The following is a 22,916-nucleotide window of genomic DNA, read 5'->3' on the forward strand; positions in this document are numbered from 1 at the left end:
GTAACTCAATTTCTAAGGCATTTTGAAGCCTCTGGAGAGTAGGCACTGTTCAAATTTGAAAACCCAGTGAGAATAAATATGGAACTCTTGTGCTGCCAATGGTTTATTTTCAATTAACCTTAAAGAATGTATTAATTATAAACTATAGATCTTAGTGACTTTAGCTTAATAGGATTACTTTCAGAATCTGTGAAATAGAGGACAGTTTGCCTAAAATGTGTTATTTAAGCAACTGAGAAAGTACTGTGTGTCCTTTAAAGCCTTATAATTTGATTACTTGCTAAATTTGCATTTTGAGAGACTTTAGTTCTTATCCTCAGATAATAGTTCTGACAAACCTCAGACAATTAAGACATTGTAAATTTTGTTAACCTTGCCCTTTTTTAAGGGCTTTCTTGAATTTTATTGTTTTTACTGACTCTTACTGTGAGGAACAGCCATTGAACCAAGAAACAAATTAGCTGTATGATATTTAAAATTGCTCATTAGTTGGCAAAGTCTTATCATATTTAAGAAACACTTTTCTCTTTTAATTTTCCCAGTTGTTTAAAATGAGTATCTATATTTGGGAATTAAATATTTTTTTGAAGAGAGAGAATTAAAATGTTAAATATCATGAATATAATTTTAGTATACTAAATAAAAATTGCTTTAAAATGATTTGCTGTATTGAAACAATTTGGTTGAAAATAATTATTTTTTACCATGTAATAATCAATTATCTGTGGCCTATTGTTTTTTTTTTTTTAATCTGTGACCCATTTTAAGGTAAGATGTATTTGTCTAACATGCTCTGAATTAGAGGCAGAAACGTTTCACTCTGCTTTTGCTTTGAGACCTTTCTTATAAAGAAATTTGGGGCATAGGGAGGAAATGGATGAAAACTGGCAGTTCCTCAATTAGTTACATTGTTAGGTGTTATGCATTATACTAAGTTCCATCCTCCCTCAGCAGATCAGCAGATGGTATCAGTGTTGTTCCTCCTAAAAAGGTTGATTTTTTTTTTTAATTAAGCTTTTCATATATTATAATATCCTAAAAAGAAACCCACAAGATTAACATAGTGTATTAGTAATTTAGTTTTAACCAAACAAAAAAAATAAAAATAGAAAATCTTCATCTGCTAACATTTACACTGAAGGTAGATGGTCTACATTTAATAAATATTTGAATTGAGATCTCTGTTGGTAGGGATCTGATCTCCAATTGCCAGATTATGAGGGAGCAGCACCTCCTCATTTGCCCTGATCTTGCTACTTCATGCTACTGGGACTGGCAGCTGCCCTTGGAAAATGACACTTCATTCACCAAAGCACTCAGGACTGTTGGGCCAGGATTCGATTGCCCATTCCTCTCCCAGAGACTGTCAGGACCAACCCCATCATTCTTGACATCCTCTTCTACTTTTTATTACCACAAAAATTCACTGATCATCCCTTAGCACAGAATACCATCCTTGTACTTTCTACTCTACATCTCTCACTGTGATCCACTTTTCCCCACCGAGCTTCCCACTGTTCCCTAGAGCTCCCAAATAGTCATTTGTAATTTCTCTCATGGCCTCAGTGTTGCCTCAGCTTCACCATATAATCTCGCTTTCTGCCCCTGGGCCAGTCTGCTCCTAAGTGGATGTCTGAGGTAGTCCCCCTTGTGTCACTAGTCTCAGACTATGCTGCTTCTTCCTCTGCCCACTGCTTGGCAATTGCATGGCCTGTCTTTTAGTTCTTTGAATACAGTAAGTTTTTCACCCTTAAAATCTTTCCATACATGACTGCTTTCACAGCACTTTTCCTACTTTTTGCTTGACCAACTGTCCAGTCTGGTCTGGGTTTCCTTGCATTATTCTCTACCAGGGTCTCCTAGTTGTTTTCTTCTTGGCATTTATTTAAATTTGGAATTGTATATTCACTTCTTACTTGGCCTTTCCCCTTTGTTCTAAGATGTACCTTTCTTGCCCACATTTCTGAAATTGGGTTGTATCTTAACACTGGATACCAAGATTCCTTTCTGGGTGGTAAGTAAAATTATGGTTTATCTTCCAATCACATATGTCTTAGATCTAATAAAGTACTGTACTTTTTATTTTACAACCCAGAAACATTATCCATGAATTTATTATCCCAGATGACTGAGCATTTTGATAGTTACTATTTTCTAGAAATCCTAGGGGAAGACAAAAAGATCAGTTTACATATATTCATGTAAGGTATTTTATCTGTTGTGCAAAGAGAGGGCCATGTAGCTCCCCAGAAGGTTCAGGGCCCCATTAAGACTGTCCATTTTACAATCCTAGTTCTAGTTCTTCTTAGGCATTAAGAGAGCTCCAAAGGCCCGTGATTACAGGCACTGACGAGAGTCACAGACCTTCCTGCTCCAGTTAAATCCTTGGCAGTTGAGCTGTGGGAACTGCTGAGGCTTGCTTCCTGGTTCTGGTGGAGGTCCTCCTGTAGACCCTCCAGCAGCTGGTTTAGGAGTGTAAGGTTGCTATCTCTGTGAGGCAGAGGCAGGGGTGGGAGGCAATTCCCTTTATATTGCCATCTTGCTGGATCCTGTTCATTGCTGTTGGGGATCTGCAGCATTCTTGTGTAACCCCCATTCCAATCTTGGAACTGAGGAGCCAGTACTTGAAATAACTTTGGGATCAAGTCCTTCTCTGTGAGCCAGAAGTCAGCCATGTGCATAGCTTGTTCATTGGTGTCTCCTAGCTTTCCATAGTTGAAGAGCTTCTCAGTGTAGCCCCTCACCTTGTCCATGCACACCTGTGATGACTGTATACATTTGTGTCATGCTAATCATGAGAGCAAGTTCCACAAAAGATGGATGTGGGACTCAGGGCCGAGGCCTAGGCAGTGAAAAAAGTACTGTGCTTTTAATTATCTACCCCAGTTGATTCCCCACAAGTAGAGGAATTCTGTCTGTTTTACTCACCATAGGAACCAATGCCTGGTACAGTACCTGGTACCTAGTAGGCACTAAATAGTACAATGATTGAATATCACCATCTATTTGGGAGGTATTGGTCTTAATTCTTCTGAAGATGCATCAGTCAGTATGAGTATGACTTGTTAATATACTAAACAATTGAGATGTTATTTTTTAAAATGTACATTTATTTTTAGTTGTATATGGACACAATGCCTTTACTTTATTTTTATGTGATTCTGAAGATTGAGCCCAGTGCCTCACACATGCTAGGCAAGCGCGCTACCACTGAGCTATAACCCCAGCCCAATATGTTATTTTTGAAGATTGTTATATTCTGGAATTCTGGAATTTAGATTTGTTTTGTTTCCCCATTTATGTAACTTGTCCCATTAGAGATATGCATGCATGCTGTGCAGGAGTACTTACCATGTGTGAAAATGAATCCCCATAAGCTTCTGCCTGGTGTCAGCAATTTTCTTTCATTAGGGGAAGGAGTGAGGAAGGTATCAAAGACCAGCAGACTTGTAAACTTTTGACAGTTTTTACTCTTGAGCTTACTTTTCTGTTTTATTTAATCTTCCAAGGAGTGCAGTCACTTGGCATGTCCACTTCTTTTAAGTGAAAGAGTAGCAAACATGAGTGTTTTATTCAGCTTTTTGACTGCTGTGACCAAAAAAAACCTGACAAGAATGATTTTAGAGGAGGAAAAGAGTTCATTTGGGGCCTGTAGTTTCAGAGGTCTCAGTCCGTAGATGGCTGACTCCACTCATCTGTGCCGAAGATGAGGCAGCCACACCACAGTTCTGGAAGGGTGTGGCAGAGGAAAGCAGCTCAGGACATGACAATCAGGAAGCAGAGAGAGACTAAGCTCAGCTCAGCAGGGACAAAATATATACCTCAAACTCTAACAGTGAGTGATTGGAGGGTCTTCTCCCTCCCAGATAAGTTTTAAGCCACTCTACAGCTGGAGAGGGAAGTCATGGCTCTTAGTCCTTTTCATTTTCTGAATCCTGCTTCTTCTGTGACCAGTCTTTCCCAATCTCTCACGTGTACTTCTGGGTCCTGCAGATCACATTTGTGTCTGTGCCCACACTCTTGTACCTGATGTATGTGTTCTATGTGATATGAAAAGAAGAGAAGTCGAACAAACAAGAGGAGAGGTTCAGGGTTGCCCAAACTGATGGTGTCATTGTAGAGATGCACTTGTAAGAAATAGAAATAGAGAAGTTCAGTATGGCATTGAAGAACACCAGAAGGTGAAAATTGCAAGGTGGCGGGGGATTGTTGCAAACCTATACCATGCATGGTATGTTCTTTAATTCTGTCTTCGAGGTGGCCTTCCTGCTGCTCGTCCATTAGTGCATCTATGGATTCAGTCTGAGTGCGGTTTACACTTGCATACAGGACTCCTGCCCACTTCAGACATCCTCTTCATGTTGGCGATTGCCTTGAACATCATTAAGTTGTTCTGTTTTATTTAAGAGCATTAAGATCATGTGAAAGATCAAGAGAGTGATCTTCACAGTGATACAACTGGTCTGCAGAGTTCTTCCAACAGCTCCCCATCAACTTTTTTCTGCTATGCCTCCTCCTTGGGGTCAGATGGTTGCTTCAAAAAGAAATAGCTCTTCCTGCCACAGGTGCAGTGAGCAAAACCATGCCAGATACAATGCATAGCAGGATCAAAGAGGGCAGGCAGTTTGTGCCATCTGTGACTTGCACTCATATCCTTTTGGTTTCCCTGCTGATAATAGAATTATTGAAAAGAAAAGAAAAAAGACCTAGATACTGGGCACTGTCCATTTTAGACCAGCAATTGTCCTGAAGAACCAGCAGTCAGGCCAGCAGCATCCTAATAACCTAGGCATTGAGTTTTGTGCTAGAGAGCATCATGAGTTGAGTTTCCTCGATTGCCAAAGAGAAGGTAGGTACAGTAGTATAACTTTGCTCTAGTGCAAACGGTGCTCCACAGCCTTAGGTTGTAAGACCTAGCAGATTCAAGACATTAGACCATCAGGGCTTCTTGGGGGGTGTCTGGAATAGGAGAATGGAGGGAGACAAATGAATGGGAGTGTGTGTGGGTATTTGAAGTGATTGACTCGGGGTTGGGTGTGTAGCTCATTGGTACAGCTGGCATGCACGAGGCCCTGGGTCCAGTCCCCACTACCACAAAAATAAATAAAATGATCAACTCCAAGAACTTAAATCCTAAATAAAAGTCATATTAAGTGATATATCAAGAAGGTCCTTTTCTCTCTCATATTCCCCTAAAATAGTTCAGTGTATGTAAGTGATTTGCCATGTTTCAATATAAGCAGGGTACAGTGTAAACTCATGAACAGAGAGTTTAAAATAATACACAACCCCTGTTCAAATTCAAACCTTTCTCTTGGAATTTGTGATGTGGGCCAATACTATGTTTACATAATTGCTGTAAAAGTTCTTTTTTTTCCCCTAAAATACTTCCCCTCATCCATCATATTATGTACACTAGTTCTGTTGTTTATTATTAGAGGGTTTATTTATTTTTCTCTTTTGTGGACTACAGCAGTGATTCTATTGCTTACACTCCTGAAATGTAATCATGCTCAAATGATAGAATTTTAGTACTATAAGCAGCACTCATTAATGTGAGAAACTTAAAAGAAATGCTTAGAGCTGGACTGTTAAATGTGCTTACATGAATTTGGCAGTAACTGATATTTCTTAACTTTGTTCTACTTACTGCACATTAATTCAGGTCTTGTATTCTGCTAGGAGTTTGGCAGTCTGTCTTTTGGGATGACTGGCATTTTTGATGTTTGTGCTAAAATTTTATTTGGAAAGCAAGAGAGGTTAAAGGAGGTTTGAGCGGTACCTGTGTGACTAATTCATTTGAAATGTATAAAGACATTCTTTAAATTTTTACAGGGCCTTTGTTAAAGCTCATCACAGATGATTGGTGAAAATGGCTGAGCTTCATACCTTTGTTCTTGCACGACAGCTACATACACAATTTTGTACAATGAGAAATACTAACTTGCTTACCATTTGATGTTAAGTGACTGTCACATTCAGCTTCATTGCATGCAGTGCAGATCTAGTTTAGTCTGTTCTAGAGTTCTTCATTCAATAAAATTTTGAGAGAGAAACCTGCATGTATGCTGCCTCTAGAAGCTTCTGTCTATGCTGAACTTTCCTAATCTTGAACTTTTTGTTGGTGCATCTTAATTTAAGCAAAATATACTAGAATGAGAATTTTAGGAATGGAATTGTAGTGATTGCATGACAGAAAGTTTTGGTATTTGCATCTTTCAGAGTAGCAGGATCACAGACCTATCTGCTCTTCATCAGAAGTTTCTCCTACCCCATCCCCCAACAGGGAGCAGGGTGAGGATACAAGGACAACTCAAACCTGCCAGTCCACAGCACCTTGTTCTGGCAGATCTTTAGATAGTATTATTTGGAAAATCTAGTCTTCTGGTCAAAGGTTGAGTCAGATTTCCTTCTCACAAACCACTTTGTGCCTGCCTAGCATGCAGGAGCCCCTGAGTTCAATCCCTAGTACCACAAAATACTCTGGTTTTATTCTCTCTCCCTTCCTTCCTTCCTTCCTTCCTTCCTTCCCTCCCTCCCTCCCTCCCTCTTTTCTTTCTTTCTTTTTATTTTCCTGGTTTTCAGGAATTTTTAGGGTTCCATCTTAATTTATATTGTCTTAGGGTATATCAGTTTGTATTGTATTCTTCATCATCCAGCTAGATATTACAATAGGCATATAGAATTTATCATAACCTTTTATTAAGAAATTTTATCACTCAAGCAAAGTATAGGAAACTTGCTTTCATTTAGATCTCTTTATTCTCCCTACTTTTTAAATATATGTATCAAATATTTCCCAAATGTCCTCCACCGGTATCACCCTGCAGAGAGTTGGACAGGCTCTCTATTCAACCATTGCTGACATGGATTGGGCCAGTTTTCACTGTTCCATTTAGCTGGACTAGAGTAGTTATACTGCATTTTTTTATTTCATTTCATTTTTATTCATTGAACATCACATTAGAGGATGTTATAATTTATAATTTTTGCTTTAACCATCAAATATGATTTATCAAAATCAGGAGAAAAAAGGATAGTCTTTTATCCCCTGCCTTTGTGTAGCCCATCGTGATGTTCTTTTTTTCTTGGGTTCCAAACCTCTTTGGTTATCATTTATTTTCTTTTTAGAAAACTTCCTGTAGTTATCTTTAAGGGTAGGTTTGCTAGCAACTACTCTTAGTTTTTCTTCTTCTGAGAATGTGTTTATTTCCCCTTCTTTCCTAAAGGATATCTTTGCCTAATATCTTTGTCCTTGGTTGACAGTTCTTTGCTTTTAGCACTTGAACAGTGGAGCAGTTCCTTTTGGCTTCTGTGATTTCTGATGAGAATGCGCTGTCGTTCAAATTATATTTCTCCTACAGGTAGGATGCTGGTTTTAGTTTTTACAAGTTTGAATATGATGTGTTTTGGTAAGGATTTCTTTGGGTTTATTCTGTTTGGAATTTGCTCAGGTTCTTGAATCTGTAGGTTTATCTTTTGCCAAATTTGGAAGTTTTCCAGTCATTAATTCCTTGAATGTTTTCTCAGGTCTGCTCTGTTTGTCCTCTCATTCTGGGAATCCAGTGACTTGAATATTAGGTCTTTTGTTGTAGTTCTATGTGTTCCCGAGGCTCTATTCATTTTTTCCCTATTTCCTCTCTGTTTTTAAGGTTAGATCTTTTCTCTTCTACCTTTAAGTTCCCTGATTGTTTCCTCTGTCTTCTCCATTCTGTTGTTGAGCCCACACATTAAGTTTTTTATTTCAGTTATTATACTGTATTTTTTATTTCATGCAGCTTTTGTTTTTGTTTCCATACCAAGGATTGAACCCAGGGGCACTCAACCCCTGAGCCACATCCTCTTTTTTTGTGAGTTGCTTAGGGCCTTGCTAAATCCTCCGACCTCAGCCTCCAGAACTGCTGGGATTACAGGCATGTGCCACCACGTTCAACATGAAGTGTTTTTTTTTGTTGTTGTTGTTTTGTTTTTTAATCTCTGTCTTCACTGACAGTTCCTTTTTATTCCCCCCCATTTGATTCAAGTGTGTTGGTGATTGTTTATTATTTGTGTGATGGCTGCTTTGAAATATATGTCAAATAATTCTGACTTCTTCATAATCTCTGTTGACATATCTTTATTCGCAAGGGTACTGGGGATTGAACCCAGGGACACTTTACTACTGAGCTACATCCCCAATCCTTTTTATGTTTTATTTTGAGACAGAGTCTTGCTAAGTTGCTGAGACTCACCTTGAACTTTGCATCCTTCTGCCTCAGCCTCCCAAATCACTGGGACTTTGGGCACGTACCACTGCACCTTACAGTTGACATTTCTTAATGGTCTTTTGTGCACACTGAGATTTCCCTCCCTCTTCACATAACTAGTAGTTTTCTTTTGAAACCTGGACATTTTAAATATTATGTTCTTAGATTCTGGATATTTAATCTTCTGTTTTGGCTGTCTATCTGACACCCCTCTGACAAGGAGGAGGGTATACTAGGTAAAGGTGGAAGTTCAGTTTCCTCATTCCAACTCCATTGACATCCACTGGGTGAGAATACTTGTTACTACTTGCTGTGGATGGGAGCTCCAGGAGTGCCTTATTACTGCTTCCCACAAGGCCTCCACGGGTACCACCCTGGCAGAGGCTTGAACAAGCTCTTTACTCAGCCATTGCTGGTATGGATGGGGCCACAGTTTTCACTGTTGTTTGGTTGGAGTAGAGTGGTTTATTACCTAAGTTTTCAACCTTGCTTGACTTCTCCTTTCCTGTTCCTTTAACTAGGGAGAGCAGACTTACTGGGGCTATTTTTTGTTTGTGCCAGGGCATTTCGTGGTTACTTGGTGAAGTAGTTTTATTAGAGTTGCTTTAAAATCCTCATCACATATTTCCAACATCTAGTTTACCTCAATGTTGCTGTCTCTCAGTTGTCTTTTCTCATTCAAGTTGTGATTTTTCATGGTTAATGATGAGTGACTTTTGAAAGTATTTTTAAAAATTTTTGAATACTACGAGACTCTGGATCATATTTAATTTTTTTTTTTTTTAAATAAAGCAAACAGCCACACTCTTGAGGTATAGCACGAGGGTTGGTTAGTTGTGTGTGTTCAGCTTCCTGTTTGGTCTCACCGATACAATCTCTGCAAAAGTGTTGACAGGTGGAGTGGATGTTTAACTTCTCACTTGACCCCATGGACACCTTTCCAGTAGAACTAGACCACTGATTCTCACTGCTTACTGCCTCTGCTCTGTCCTACAGACAGTACCCTGACAGGGGAGCCACATTGTTTCTGCCTGATGGGAAAAAGATCAGTGAGCCCACTAGGTGGGGAAATTTGAGCACTGCCTCCTGCTGTGTGTGTGTGTATGTGTATTTTCCTACTTAGCTCCACTGAAACTTCACTGGGACTGGTACAGTTTTCCATTGGTGTTTGCCTGGGAAGGGTAGATAATGCCCAAAAGATTTTCTGTTATTGGTCCTTTGGCTGGGGGAACAGACTTTCCTTAGAGCTTTTTTTGTTACTCACCCATCTGTAGTTCTGCTGTTGGAGTTGTACGGGAGACAATAAGGAAACCCAGGGCACTCACTGCCATGTTGTTTCTCAAGCTCTGAAATCTTTAGGCAGTCTGCACGTTCTTCCATCTTGTCTTCTTATGCTTGTTTATATATTACAGGGATTTTTTAGTTTTAAGAAGAAAGGAACTGGGAGGAATGGGGCTACTCCATCTGGACCAGAACTACAAATCTCCATGCATGTGTGTTTAATATATAAGAAAATTTTAAATTAATTCTGCAAGCAATATTTTATATGATAATAATATTAGTTCATTCTTCAAATATACTATGCATCAGCCACGTGCATTACTATGCATTTAGTCACGTGATTGACCCTCATGACTAAAGATCAAACTAAGACATAGTCCTTACTTTGTAATAGCCTATGTTTTGTGGAGTTCAGTGACTTGTTAAATAAATTTAGTTTTCCTGTGATGTTAGCGAAAAACACAAGTATTTCCCCCATTTTTGTAATGCTGGGGGTTAAACCCAGGGCCAGGGACACAGTTTTTTATTTTAGAAATAAAACTAAACCTAGCTCCACTCTACCAGGCTTGTGGTATCATCAGGGCTCCTTCCCCTCCTGTTGACTACTATAAGCCTCCTTTGGTTTATGAGCTACCAGATGAATGGGGAGGGTGCCTAGTGCATCATGTCTTATGGTTACTTTGCTTACCATTCTGGTTACCATTAAGTCCTGGGCCAGTAGCTACTGTCTAGTAGGCAATGCTTCCCTGAACCCAGCTCCCCAGGTCATGTGCTTAGTGCTCAGGCAGGAGAAATCTCTGTAAGTACCACCAGTCAGGAGTTCTGGACCCCTTCGGCCACATGCAGAACAGCCCCATGGTCCACTTAGTCCTGGCAGAACTCCATCTCTTCATAGTCTGTTGGACAGACGTTCAGCTCTATTGCTGCTGTAAAGCTGAGCTCACAAATAACTGTTAAGGCTTGTAACCTCCTCCCTCCAACCAAGGTTGGAAGGAATCAAACCTCAGGGATTCAACCCTATGTTCCCGAGTTTCTTTGGGAACTCGCTTTTGATGATTTGGGAATGCCCAAAAGCTAAAGCGTTTTGACCTTTTTCCTTGATTGTGATAATGATAGTGATAATGGTAATGGCATTTATATGACTTAGGCCTATTCTGATCATTTTACTTGTGTCTTCTCATTTACTTCTAATGGTAATATCAGGAATATGTGGTATTATTATCCGTTGCAGTTTTCCCAACAAGAAGATTGAGGCACAGAGAGTTTAAGTAAGTTGCTATGGCAACTCACTCAAGTTGTAGTTGGTGAAACCAAGATTTCAATTCAGGCAGTCTGGCTCCAGAGCTGAAGTTTTTACCCTTCTTTGGAGGTGTGGCAACCTTTGATTTTCATCTTGTTACATGATTATTTGAGATCAAGAGTGATGATGTATGTGAAAGAAGTGTTTCTGGACTTCTAAAAGGTAGTATACAAATGTAACTAAAGAATGTTTCTATTTGGAAAATTGTTTTGTTTTCTTAGAAAAGCATGTAGATAGACTTGGCCACAATAGTATGAAAAATAACCAGTATATAGCTTCTCAACTGTTTGGAATATAGTTCCCTAATAAAAAAAAATTTTTTTTGTTTGTTCCTTTAAGTAGGGCATAATAATTTTATTAGAAATCTGTTCATTTCTGGGGCTGGGGATATAGCTCAGTTGGTAGAGTACTTGCCTCACAAGCACAAGGCCCTGGGTTCAATCCCCAGCACCAAAAAAAAGAAAGAAAGAAAGAAATCTGTGCATTTCTGTTCAGTTGTTTAGAGCTCAATATAAAATATAACATTATATTTGGTTATGCACATCTATTATATAGCATATTTCTTTATACATTTGTAATAATTTCTGTTGTTTTAGCATCCCCTTTGTTCAAATACAGCTAGTAGAATAACTAGAAGGACATGTTTCACAAGTCATTATGTCATTTAAACATGCCAAGTCTGTTTAAATTCTACTTAAGGGACTTATTGTAAAGCAGTTATAAAGTAGCCAAGTTCCTCTGTTCAGACAGGATTCATGCTGCCCTTTACCTTGCTTTTTCAGTGAAAATGTTTAAATTTTTCATTCATTCGAAATATGGAATCAAGCTCCATTTACATACATATTCTATGTATCTGGTACTATAATCTTAGAGTTTTGTTCTATTCCATATAAACGCAGAGTGTTGAATATAAATTTTCTGTTGTGCTTTGTTAGGGATTTAAGCATAATGTCTCTTAAAGTCATCCATTAATTTGCATTTTTTCATATCTTTGACTATTAAATTTCTACAGGCACTTAGCCACTGTGATTTATTGGGAACAGATATTTTTTTGAATTCACACTGATTTATCTTCTACACCATTTGAATACATTTTGTTGATATAAAAATATTCTTTGTTAGTTCTAGTTCAAGAGAAAGCCTAGGAGTAAGCTTTGAAACTTCAGATTAATTCATCAAGCAGACATTTGTTAAAGCACCTGCTGTAGTGAATCTTGATGGGTGTTCAGGACAGCGGACTGAGAAGGACATGGTCAACAATTATGGAGAGCCTACCATTTAGAAGGAAAAGGCTCATGACGGCAGTGATTGGGTATACTCTCTGCCCTTGAATTCACAGACAGAGAATAGAAATGTAAAAAAACAAGACATTCATTTTAAAACTAAGGCATTTCTTTTAACAAAATAATCATTTAAGTCCATCTGCCATGTTTTTAATATGATTTTCATATCTCATTTCTTTGCCCAGTATGTCCCTTGTTTCATTCATTCTTGGTCACTATAAGAGGTACTTAGAATAACCAAACTGTCCAGTTCATCCATCCCATCCTTTTGAGGACCTTTCTGCTAGGTCTTAAGGGCATAGAGTTAAATGAGGCACTTACTCTCACAGATCTTAACTACTGTCTGGCCAGGTTAGATTCCAGGGAAGTTGAAGAAAGTGCTTGCTGGAGGTGTGGATAGGGTACCTAGGGATCATAAAATAGGAGTATACAAAATAAGCCAATGTATCCTACAGTTCTTCCCAAAGGAGGGGATTGAAGGTGAAGTAGTAATGAAGTAGAAATGGGAGAGCTGGGTTCTTGTCATTTAAGTAAAGCTGAAATGTTTCTTCCTTGGGGTATTTTGCTACCCAAAGGGACACTATTGGTTGCCCATTTTGTTTTCCACTATAAGCAGTTGTCATGTTCTGTTACTTGCTTACTTTAGTACGTCTTGTCCTTCCAGAATGTAACCTCCATGAGAACAAGGACACTCTTGCTCCTACTCCCTATGCATATCCAGTGCTTGGCACAGTGTCTGTCACATAGTAGGAGCTTGGAAAATGTTTGTGAAATGAATGAAGAAAGAATGAATGAATGCTTAAGGAGTGTGTGGAAAGAGAAGAAAGTACAGGTGAAGGCTCAGCTGAGAAACTGCAAATATTTAGGTGTGATAAGAGCGAGGGACCTTTTCCTTAAAAGTTAGGAGGTAAAGCATGGAATTAGAACTTTATCTTGTAAAGCTTTGGAAAGCCATCAGGCTACATGTTATGTAATATATCATTCTTTTCCTGAATTCTTGTGATTGACAGCCAAGTTTATTTTTAAATATCTATTATGTACAAAATGATGACCTCTCTAAAACCTTTAGACAGTACTATTCAAAGAGAATTTTAACACTCTATGTCAGTGATCTTTTTTCCCCTGTGAGATCAACCATTTTAGTCCACATATGAGCAAGATTATGTGGTACTTCCTGTGCCTGACTTATTTCACTTAACATAGTGACCTTTAGTTCCATGATGTCTCAGATGACAGGAATTTTTCTTTTATGGCTGAACAGTATTTCTTTGTGTATATGTACCACATTTTCTTTATCCATTCACCTGTCAATGAACACTTACTTAGGTTGATTACTTATATTTCCTATTATGAATAATGCTACAGTAAATATGGGAATGCAGATGACTCTTTGACATACTGATTTCATTACCTTTGACTGTATACCTGTAGTGGGATCATTGGATCATATGGTGGTTCTATTTTTAATTTTTTGAGGAGCCTCCATATTGTTTTCCATAATGATTGTATAATTTTCATTCCTTCCAACAGTGTACAAGGGTTCCCTTTTCTTCACATCCTTACCAGCAGTGTCTTTTGTCATTTTGACAATAGCTAGTCTTAGTAGAGTGAATTGATATCTCATTGTTGTTTTGATTCATATTTCCCTCATAAATAGTGATGCTGAACATTTTTTATATACATATTGGCCATTTGTCTTTTTTTAAGAAATGTTTGTTTAGGTTTGTTGCCCATTTTTTACTGGTTTACTTTATTTGTTTTCCTATTGAGCTGAATTCCTTATTTTTCAGTAATATTCTTGACATTAGGTAACCAGACACAAAAATGTTTAAGTTTATAGCATTCTTTGACTAATTCTCTTGAAACATTGAACTGCTTGAGACTTACACATCACTGTTATTTCAAGGCATTGCCATTTTGAGGAGTTTTGTCTGCTCTTTTTTGCTTTAGTGCTCCAGGTAGCATGTAGAGGTCATCAAGCTTCCTTATGTGATGGTGGTAAATAGTTCTCTTCCAGGCCTATGTAACAATATGTTCAATTCAGCAGACGTTTTATATATATTTATCATTTACAAGATCCTAGGTTCTTGGATATAAGAACAAACCAGACCAAATTCTTTCAAAAGTATTACATTCTGCTGATTCACATGTGGTCTGGCATTTTCTAATTTTTCCCACAATGCATAGAAGATAGAAGGGATTTTCACTGTTAGCTAGATATTTTGAAAGTATGTTCTTAAGAAAAGAAAATTGTTACTATCTATTTGAATGTATTTTTCAGTTTCCTATGTGAATATAGCTATGGCAAAAAGCAGTGACTTAGAACTTTTTCAGATTTTGGTTGTCCTCTTCTGTTTCTATGTCTGCTTATGTGTGAACATATCTGTCAGAACATGTGATGATGGCATCCCTGGAGGAAATTCTCTGCAGCATTTGGATACGGAGTTTCTGAGTTTCTTTTGATGTACCTCACAGTCTTTTTTATCTTGTGTCATAGTGATTGTGCACCTGAGGACCTTGTGCCCTGGTAGCCTGAAGATATTATTATAGAACATAATTCATTTCTTTTAAACTTCAGAGTTTCATTAACCTTGCTTCTATTGTAAAACCAGCTGTATTTCTCATGAATTGGAAAAAATTAAAACTTGTGTTGACTATGCTTGCCAGATTTCAGTATTCACATTGTCTTATTTTATAGCAAAATGTAAAATTAGTGTAGCATGGTATTTGTCAAAATCCAGACTTAATAGATTTTATATACATGCATGCATGATTTATCAGCATGTTGATGAATATTAGCATAACAGAATCAAACATTCTTAGGAACTAATTTATAACCATTTAACTCTAATATCTCTATCTTCAGCAGAAGGTATGAGCATATGCATGGTCAGGGGCCTGGTTTCTGTTAGTGCTCCCCAGGAAGCAGTGAATAACTGACCATACTATTGTTAGCTATCTATATATTGTTTATGCACAAGTATCTGCAAAAATAAGTATGCTGACTTCAGTGATATCCACATAACTTACTGGAAAAATTGATCATGAGGAAGTTAGGCCCCCCTTGATAAAAGACTATAGCGAGCTGTTATCTGATATCACTGGTTCAGTAGAACAATAGATTTTTGTCTTCATTTGGACTACGTATTTTTTCATTCTGACCGTAATTTTAAGCCTTTCTTTTCTTATCTAAAATATGTTAATTGGGATGTGTTCCCACTCATCTTTATTCAAGTTTCTTTTAGTGTTGCTTCCTCCTAAAGGAACACCATTGTATAAACCTTACTTTTCTAAAACTCTGGTAGGCTGGCAGAGGACCGTGGAGCAGCCAACACAAAACTATTGTTTGTGTGTGGCTAAAGACTGGTGATTTTAGAGCATCCTAGACATTTCACACCTATGAAATAGGAATTGGGATTCTGTACCAGGCACTTCTTGGCTTTCCTCTTCTCTTCTGGAGCAGGATGAAGATCTTTTGTGAGAGGCATGTTCTCGTGGGGAGGTTGTCACCATAGGAAAAGGCTTAAGGCTTTCTTTGTTTTTTCTTCTATCACTGTATACCTGAATCTTTATATATTTAATAGGGCTAATATTTTTAGAATACCTGGCTAATGTATTTTTGGTCAATAAATTGGTTTTTCTCTGCTTACCTTTTCTTCTATCATGGTTCCAGGAGAGAGCATAGCATGAATGCCACTTTATAAGGGAAATTCCTGAGAATTAAAGGAGAAATGAAAGACAACCCTTTCAGGTACCAAAGCAATGTGGGCAGAAGAGGCAGAGTTAGAGCAGGCCAGAGGACAGGTATGTCTTGACATTCCTCAGCACAACCATCTCAGAAAACTGAAATTCTGGGTTTACGGGGGTGTGTATGTTGGGGGTAAAGCCAAAAACAAGGAAGCTTATGCCCCATTCCCCTCTTGGAACTTGGGGAAGAAACCACCTGCAGAGTTGCCTTATTATAGGTGAAGTAGCGACAGCAGAAGAAAACGAAGCATAGTGTGGGTAGGTTGAGAGAAGATTCCTGGGCCTCCTTCAGTTTGTGAGTGACTTCTAAGTACTCAAAGGTACTGCACACCCCAGGTAGCTGGGTTGAGAGTCAATGAACCTGTCAGTGGGGAAGCTGTATTGAGGGGTATGTGTCAGGTATAAATGAGATTCCAGTGTCTGGATGTCTTCAGCACCAATAAAACTGAGAAGGGAGCCTAACCAACTGGGTCAGACTCCTGGGCCTTGAGCCAAGAGACATCAGAGTCTATAGCTCCTGCAGTATTCAGCAATAGCAGCAGCAGCAGCAGGCCTGTATCCAAAATAGAAGGAACCTTGTCTTGGAGACCTGAGAGCCCCTCCCTGCCTTCTGTGAAGTTCTGTTTTCCTACCCTTATCCATACACCCAGCTGCCATCTTGGTAGAGGCAGGAAGAAAGTATGAAAAACTGAGCATTTACCAGAAAGAGATTATAAATCAGAAAGGACTGAGCTACTATAGAATGTAAGTTGAAGTAAAAAGTAGATGCTTAAAAAGCAAGGTTAAATTGATTACACAAAATTGAAAAACTTTACTTTCTTGGTACAGCTTAGATTTAGTATGCTATAAATTATTGTTCTGTTACAGCAAGATAATCTTTGGGGATATATTTTCTGCATTTAAATTTAAATTTTTTATTCTTTGCTCACAATTGAACATAGCTTAAGTCCAATGATTGTTTGATTGAGGTTGTAGATTGCCTGTATTTGGCATGTCTAATTAATGCTATCTTGGTCTCAATTACATGATCACTAGAAGTAGAACTTTCATTTTCTCATTATCTCTTCATTATTATAAAATAAGGGCAAAATGAAATAGTAACACAGTTGCATAATATCTGCAGTATAGGTATGATGATTAATATTACCAAATTGAAGGCAGCCTGACAGGCATCATCACCATGTACGTAGTTTTTGAAATTTTCATTCATTTGCCGTCATGTCATGGTCTGAATTTGGTGATGCAAGGTAGCTTGAGGGCATTTACATATAATGCATGAAAGTGTGAATTATGTGAAAATCAAATATATCTCACATTTTGTGTGATAATATGGAGCTAGATTGCATTGAAAATCCACCTGCCTCTCCATTTGCTTTTTTTTTTTTTTTTTTTTTTGCGGTGCTGGGGATTGAACCCCCCAGGGTCTTGTGCATGTGAGGCAAGCACTCTACCAACTGAGCTATATCCCCAGCGCCCCCCCCGCCGCCTTTTTTTTTTAGATGGAGGTCTCACAGTGTTGTCCAGGATGACCTCCAACTTACAATCTTCATGCCCAACATTCCAAGTAGTTGGGATTGTGGTCATACACCACTGTGCCCAGCTTGTATCTCCCTTTTTATTAAAAGAGTTGCTGTTGGCTCTGCCAGAGGGATTAGCAAAAATTGTTGTTTAGGTATCTACTTTTTCATCTTAACTACAATTTAGTTTTTGAACATTTTATTAATTACTTAGTCTATAATATGAACATAAGGGTGGCAAATTTAATCTGTAACTATGAGGTGAATTATTTATAAGTGATTCATCTTAAATAAACCTAATTGAAGTATCATGTACATACAAAAATGTACCCACTAGGGCTGGAGATAAAGCTTAATGGTAGAGCACTTGCTTAGCATGTCTAAGGGCCTGGATTCAATGCCAGCCCACAAAAACAAACAAATGAAAAAGATATGCCTAATTATATATAATAAGATATACTCATTTTCAGTGTGTAGTTCTGTGTGAACTAGTCCACTTAGCTCATCCTTTGACATTATCAGATTATTAGTAATCCACTGATAACAGTTACACTGAACCATATTAGAAATACTTTAAGAGAGATTTACTTGGTTTGTGGGTTTGCATTTATTAGTGAAATGGTCTGAGACTTTTATGTGTTTTTGTTTTTATATTTCAAGCATCTGGTCTTGCAGCCTTACTGGAGACTTACTTCTAATGTGTAAATAAAAATAGTTCAAGTCTTCATTGTAAGTACTGTGGGAAGTCCAGTGGTCTGAGGGTTTGGGAACCAGGTTACTACACAGCACTGTCAGCAACATAAATATTAATCAGTTACCAATCTCATGACCATTCTCTCACTGGGAATGTCTCAGTGCAAATTGACATATTTGTAGTTATGCAATGGCCTTGTTTTCATTTTACTTTTTGTCAGGCTAGAGGAAATCTTACTAGTTTTGTTACAGAATGGAATAAAGGTGACAGTGAAGGAGAGTCATTTTTTTGTTTCAGGTGGAGAAATAAATCACAGAATAATCTTTTTTTTTTTTTTTTTTTTTTTGTGGTGCTGGGAATTGAACCCATGTCCTTGTGCTTGCTGACTGAGCTATCTCCCCAGCCCCCAGAATAATCACTTTTAAATTTAGTAAACCTCTATTATAACTTGATACATATTGGCAACATAGTAAACACAACCATTTTATGGTACTGGTGTGGAAGAAATTTTTGAGGAAGAAAGTAACAGCCATTTTGCAGTGCATTTTTAAGATCTGCAGGAGGCCAGAGTAGCCAAGTAGCAAAAGAGGGTTTGAATCAAGACAGTATCATTTTTTTCTGAACTTTTAAGAGCTGATTTAAATCCTGCCTACTGAGGGACTTCTGGAGAAGGCTAGATCTGAAGGGTCTTATATTATGTCTCCTGTATTGTCTTTGTTTTTTGAAACTTTTTAAAGCATAGAAGAACAGATCTATTCTAATATGTCTCCTAGGGAATATACTGTCCTTAAAAAAAAAAAATGTAGCCTGCATTCTTGGTTGGCTTGTTTGTTTTTCCTTGTGTACTAAGGAATGTAATATCTTTTATTATGGTAGAAAAAAGTGTTTCTCCGTTAAGCTGTGGTGGAATTAGTAAATGAGGCCCAACAGGAAAGATAAGCTGGGTCAGCAGGATCTGTGCTTTGCATTGGTGACGCAGTATAGTCAGACATTTGCAAGGACTGACTTTCCATCTTTCTTGCTTAGCACCTTTTTGGCCTTTTCTCTCTCTCACAAGCTTGCAGTGTAGTGGTAGAGTCAGACCTTGATCAGGTGTTCATATCAATATGAAAAGGTGGAACTTTGATGCAGATTATAAGGAAGAGGCGTGTGCTGAGAGAGCAGTTGGGCTTCAGACCTCCTCATGGTTGTAGTAAGTGCAGATTGAGCCAGAATTTGAGGGATCATTGAGGGTTGAGTGGGGCAAGGGCAAAGGGAGCAGGCCCTGTAGCAGGAGAGAAAATGGCAAGAATGACTGGGGCTTAGCAAGCAAGGGACACCTGGGGAGAGGAGGCGAGAGGATTGTCCTGATGGCCTTTCCTGCCATCTGGAGGGGCTGTAATAGGGTTGTTTGGTCAGTGGAGTTTGGGGAAAACTTAAGGGGAATGGTGGGGCATGAAATCAGATGCCTAATTTCAAACACAAAGCATGGTTGCTGGAAGCAAAGACATTTGAAGGTAAGGAGGCAAGGCAGTGCTCCAGGTCAGAGTACCAAGGGCTTGACCTGGTAAGGGAGCATTCAGGTAAATTGGAAAAAAGATTTAGAAAGTAAAAACCCACCACCACTTGGTGATAGACTGGATGGATTTGGAGGAGCAGGCAAGAGAAAAGTAAAGAGTGATTCTAAATTACTGGCTAGTGTTCACTGAAAAATGGAACAGAAGACAGGCCCAGGTTTAGTGGGGGAAGATGTGAGAATGGTTAGGCATTCTGACTGAATATTTTACACTTGTGTGTTCCCATTTCACATCTTAATGAAAGATTCAAAGAATGCAGATTCATCTTAGGGTAGAAGCAATTTCATATTTAATGGAAATGAAAGAGAAAGAGTTTGTTGTGTAGGAATTTTATCAACTTGATTTGAAGACAGACATTTTCTGTAGGAACTCTATGTAGAAGATCCCATTTCTCATATTTACCTTGTTTTGCTTTATGTGCTATCTCACGTTCTTAATAGAGGATTAATATTTTCATCAGACTATCCTCCTTTTAGAGGCTTTCTCAGCATGAAGTAATACATCGGGTTTTCCTTTTTCCATAAAATACTCTTAGATACAAATAAATTCAAATTGTGAACTGTCTGGAGTGTACACTAGTGTGTCCTGTGATATCTCCATAATGTGAACCTTAGTAACAATTGTTTGAGCTATTTGTGTAAATTTACCAGGACTTGGCTAAATTGGTTTTGGCCAAATGAATTTTTAACAAAAAAGTAAATAATATGTATTAATATATCTTTTAATATATCTCATATAATATTTTAATGGACTCATATTTCAGAAGTTATTGTAAAAGTAATCATTGTTTTATGAAAAATGAGATGAATGTGGGCATTTTAGTGTTAGGGTTAATAATCTTAATAATTCTTGAAAAATTGGTCTTTTAATCATCTCTTGTTTAAAATTTCTTTTTATAATACAATAATATTTTCAGCAAAACTTTGCCTGAAATTTCATGATTTCATCCCTGTCAGTTGGTGGACAAGTCCTTAACAAGTGATCAGTCTCACAAGGGGAATATCTGTAGGGGATATCACAACATAGTTAAAATGAATAAATAAAATAGTTTAATGAATAAACTGTTATTAAGTGACTAGTTAAAATGAATAGCAGCATTATTAACATCTGGTACTGGATAATTCTGTGTTGTGGGGACTGTCCTGTGCACTGTAGGATGTATAGCAGACCCCATTCTTTACTCACTAGATGCCAATAGATCTCTTTCCCCCTTTTGACAACAAAAAGTGGCCCCAGATGTCTTGGAGGGGGACATATTGCCCCAGTTGAGAACCACTGAACTAGATTTAGGTTTCAATTTCAAATGCACATCATTATGTTAAAAAGAAGTTGTTGCAAAAAGATATATACAGTAACATGCTAGTTATATGATTTTTAATGTACAAAACAATAGTGAAAACGTTTATGGGTGAATTCATTTGTAGAAACAAAAATATGTGATTGGAATGATACATTCCAGCTTCAGGATAGAAGTTACCTCTGGGAGAGGATATGGGAATGGATGAAGCTATATTTATGACATTTTACATTTCAAAAGGCAAGAGAGAGATCTGAAGCAAATAAGCCAAGATCTGTTCAACTGCTAAATCTGAAAGAAGTGTACTGTTTTTTCTATATATTTGCATGATTAGTCTTTTTTGAACTCCTGTGGCATATTATACAACATTTTGCTGTACTTTTCAACTTTCGTCATGCATTTTTAACTTACTGTCATGCATTATTACACACTAGGTTGTAAGCTTCTGTGTACCTGAGACAGCTTCATTTCCTTATTCATGTCAAACACAGGATGCAACAGAAAACCTTACCTAAAGCAGAAGCCCAGTAGACATTTGTTAGCTGACAGCTTGAGATGCTCCCCTTTTGGCTGTACTAAATTGTTTCCTTCCTGATTTGGTCTAAAATACTTAAATTTAGCAGTAAATCTAACTTTTAGTATTGACAAACTGCAGTAATTTTCAAGTAATAAAAAATATGAGTTACAGCCAGGTGCAGTAGCACACACCTATAATCCCAGTGACTCTGGAGTCATGGCAGGAGGATCACAAGTTCAAAGCCAGCCTCCAACCTGATGATCCCTGTCTCAAAATAATAAATAAAAAGGACTGGGGATGTAACTCATTGGTATAGTGCCCCTGGGTTTAATCCCCAGGATCACCCCCCCCACACACACACACAAAGTCACAATCTCCACAGGATTTCTTTTTTTTTTAATTGTAAACAAATGGGATACATGTCGTTTCTCTGTTTGTACATGGCGTAAAGGCATACCATTTGTGTAATCATAAATTTACATAGGGTAATGTTGTTTGATTCATTCTGTTATTTTTTCCCTTCCCCCCACCCCTCCCACCCCTCTTATCCCTCTATACAGTCCTTCCTTCCTCCATTCTTGCCCCCCTCCCTAACCCTAACTCTAACCCTAACACTAACCTCTCCCACCTCCCATTATGTGTCATCATCCACTTATTAGCGATATCATTCATCCATTGGTTTTTTGAGATTGGCTTATCTCACTTAGCATGATATTCTCCAATTTCATCCATTTGCCTGCAAATGCCATAATTTTATCATTCCTTATGGCTGAGCAATATTCCATTGTATATATATACCACAGTTTCTTTGTCCATTCATCAATTGAAGGACATCTAGGTTGGTTCCACAATCTGGCTATTGTGAATTGAGCAGCTATGAACATTGATGTGGCTGTATCTCTGTAATATGCTGATTTTAAGTCCTTTGGGTATAGGCCAAGGAGTGGGATAGCTGGGTCAAATGGTGGTTTCATTCCGAGTTTTCTAAGGAATCTCCACACTGCTTTCCAGAGTGGCTGCACTAATTTGCAGCCCCACCAGCAATGTATGAGTGTACCTTTCTCCCCACATCCTGCCAACACCTGTTGTTGCTTGTATTCTTGATAATCGCAATTCTAATTGGGGTGAGATGGAATCTTAGGGTGGTTTTGATTTGCATTTCTCTTATTACTAGAGATGTTGAACATTTTTCCATATGTTTGTTGATTGCTTGGAGATCTTCTGTGAAGTGTCTATTCATTTCCTTAGCCCATTTGTCGATTGGATTATTTGCATTCTTGGTGTAGAGTTTTTTGAGTTCTTTATAGATTCTGGAGATTAGCGCTCTATCTGAAGTATGATTGGCAAAGATTTTCTCCCACTCTGTAGGCTCTTTCTTCGCATTGCTGATAGTTTCCTTTGCTGAGAGAAAGCTTTTTAGTTTGAATCTATCCCAGTTATTGATTCTTGCTTTTATTTCTTGTGCTGTGGGAGTCCTG

The 22,916-nt window shown here is 38.0% G+C and overlaps 1 protein-coding gene and 1 pseudogene across 1 annotated transcript in view; one reads left to right on the forward strand and one right to left on the reverse strand.

The window, feature by feature from the left end:
- The window catches only part of Cdkl5 (cyclin dependent kinase like 5), a 166,983-nt gene that overhangs the window by 74,624 nt on the left and 69,443 nt on the right, over nt 1–22,916 (forward strand). The window lies entirely within an intron of this gene.
- Nucleotides 15,352–15,598, reverse strand: LOC124971322 (40S ribosomal protein S27-like; annotated as a pseudogene).

This window comes from Sciurus carolinensis, chromosome X (assembly GCF_902686445.1).
Source record: "Sciurus carolinensis chromosome X, mSciCar1.2, whole genome shotgun sequence".
Classification (NCBI taxonomy): Eukaryota; Metazoa; Chordata; class Mammalia; order Rodentia; family Sciuridae; genus Sciurus; species Sciurus carolinensis.